The 2,500-nt window shown below is 58.0% G+C and overlaps 1 non-coding gene across 1 annotated transcript in view; it reads right to left on the bottom strand.

The window, feature by feature from the left end:
* Positions 1–501, bottom strand: part of LOC124726131 — a 1,909-nt gene extending 1,408 nt beyond the window's left edge. Inside the window, exon 1 of the ribosomal RNA XR_007006730.1 lies at positions 1–501. This exon is cut by the window's left edge and continues 1,408 nt beyond it. This is a non-coding gene — a ribosomal RNA (small subunit ribosomal RNA).
* Between the last annotated feature and the right edge of the window lie 1,999 nt (positions 502–2,500).

Raw genomic sequence — 2,500 nt, 5'->3', positions numbered from 1 at the left:
GTATCGTTATTTTTCGTCACTACCTCCCCGTGCCGGGAGTGGGTAATTTGCGCGCCTGCTGCCTTCCTTGGATGTGGTAGCCGTTTCTCAGGCTCCCTCTCCGGAATCGAACCCTGATTCCCCGTTACCCGTTACAACCATGGTAGGCGCAGAACCTACCATCGACAGTTGATAAGGCAGACATTTGAAAGATGCGTCGCCGGTACGAGGACCGTGCGATCAGCCCAAAGTTATTCAGAGTCACCAAGGCAAACGGACCGGACGAGCCGACCGATTGGTTTTGATCTAATAAAAGCGTCCCTTCCATCTCTGGTCGGGACTCTGTTTGCATGTATTAGCTCTAGAATTACCACAGTTATCCAAGTAACGTGGGTACGATCTAAGGAACCATAACTGATTTAATGAGCCATTCGCGGTTTCACCTTAATGCGGCTTGTACTGAGACATGCATGGCTTAATCTTTGAGACAAGCATATGACTACTGGCAGGATCAACCAGGGAGCTGCGTCAACTAGAGCTGAGCAGCCGGCCGCCCGGGAGTGTGTCCCGGAGGCCCGCGCGAACACGCAAGCGTCCGCTCAATCATTCTGCAAACAGGAGGAGGCTGAGCTCCCCTGCACAATACACCTCGAAACCCTCTCAGGTCCCGGCGGCGCGCAGCGCCGTCCCAAGTACTTGGTCGGGTTCGAGAGAGGCGCAATCGCCCGGAGTTAGGCGAGTAGACGCTTTCGGTGCGACCACCCGTGCTCCCAACTGAGCTTGCCGCTGCCGACAGAGGCCCGGGAGCGTGCTGTCGTGGCATTGCCGGCGGGAGACAACACGCGCCACCTACGGTGACCGGCAGCTCCAACGCCAGCGCCACAGAAGGACAAAAGCCCCACTTGGGTGCCGAAGCGAACTCTCCCAGCACAGCGCACGCGCCAACACATCCGCACAGCTGCGATACAAACCACCAGCGAGAACCGCTGGGGCGACCGAGCAGCAGACGGCGTCGCGGCGCCGAGCGCCGGGCGGCGGCGCATCCTCAACGCACACAGTCCTCAATCGGACCAGCACACTGAAGATGTCCACCGCGCTTCGCACCGGGCCCGCGAGGACCTACTTTGGCCGCACGGCGCCGCGCGCAGGGTGCGCCGGCGCGCAGCTGCGACGCCTGCCGCGTCCGTCGGCCGGCGCGCCTGCCACTGGCCGCCCCCACCAGCCGGCTGTAGCGCGTGCGCCCACGCACCGCGCGGCCAGCACGCCGGGAGGCGCCCCCTCACCGGCCGGGGACGGTCCCACCCAGCCACCGCCGCGTATCGCTTCACACCCAGATGCCGTTCAGTTTCGTCGGCATGGTGGGTATCGCTGGAACAACCGGTTCGTACCTCAACCTATCGTCGCCATCACCGATTCACCCCTAGCGAGAACAACCGCACCACAACAGGTTACCATTTGTTCATTTGCGTAACTTCACCAGAAAACGCAGGCGTCCATCGCCATTTGCAACTTCAACGATTATTGCATGCCTGTGTCAGGTGTCACGCCACACTACGTCTGCCCACATACACGCAACAAAATGTGCACGCCTAGACAATACGTGGAAGGTGGCCCCCGTACGTATGCGATGTCCATTGCTCGAACGACTGTCAACCGGCCTCTGTAGCATGTCGCAGATATGGAACGCGGTGCACCATGCCATCACGGTGTGTGAGGAGAGACGACTAGGTCCGAATACATCAACAGACAGCTCATGCTGATCGCCATCCACGGCGTCCGTTCCTCCCACACGTCTCTATGGCGTACCACACTGCAATCCAGCTCTCATAGGGAGACGACACGTAGCTGCGTGCACAATATTTGCACTGTATGGTCCGCCGTTTTTGGGCGCAGTCGTTGTACGGTCACACATGTGCCACGATGTATCATTCGGTACATAAGGACGAATGTGCAGTACAGATTGTGGTTTACGCGTACGACATTAGCGGACGGTTGACACAGGCCGCACCACAACGTAGCCTGAGTACGTCGCATGCGAAGGGCATTGAACATGCAAACTTCTCACCAACCAGCTTGCGAAGGCAGGGGGGCAAGGTGGGGACGTGGGGAGGGGCGGCATGTACGTCCTGCTGCCATCCACATTACAGTGTACAGCAGGAGCATGTGGAAAGTCAGCAAGACTTGCAAGGTGTTTAACATGAAGCGATACACAGGGGAGCGGGCAGTGCGAGTAGCGAACTATATTGCGAGGGTTGCGGGTGGGCAACACTACACTAATTGAACGAGTCGTATAACAATTACAGAGCAGGTTTAGGCGACAACATGGGTTACGTTAGGGGACAACGTGGGTTACGTTAGGGGACAACGTGGGTTAGGTTAAGGCACAACGTGGGTTAGGTTAAGGCACAACGTGGGTTAGGTTAAGGCACAACGTGGGTTAGGTTAAGGCACAACGTGGGTTAGGTTAAGGCACAACGTGGGTTAGGTTAAGGCACAACGTGGGTTAGGTTAAGGCACAACG

This window comes from Schistocerca piceifrons, unplaced genomic scaffold (assembly GCF_021461385.2).
Source record: "Schistocerca piceifrons isolate TAMUIC-IGC-003096 unplaced genomic scaffold, iqSchPice1.1 HiC_scaffold_1047, whole genome shotgun sequence".
Classification (NCBI taxonomy): Eukaryota; Metazoa; Arthropoda; class Insecta; order Orthoptera; family Acrididae; genus Schistocerca; species Schistocerca piceifrons.
The sequence above is the reverse complement of the archived record's forward strand: the minus strand, read 5'-3'. Positions and strand labels throughout refer to the sequence as shown.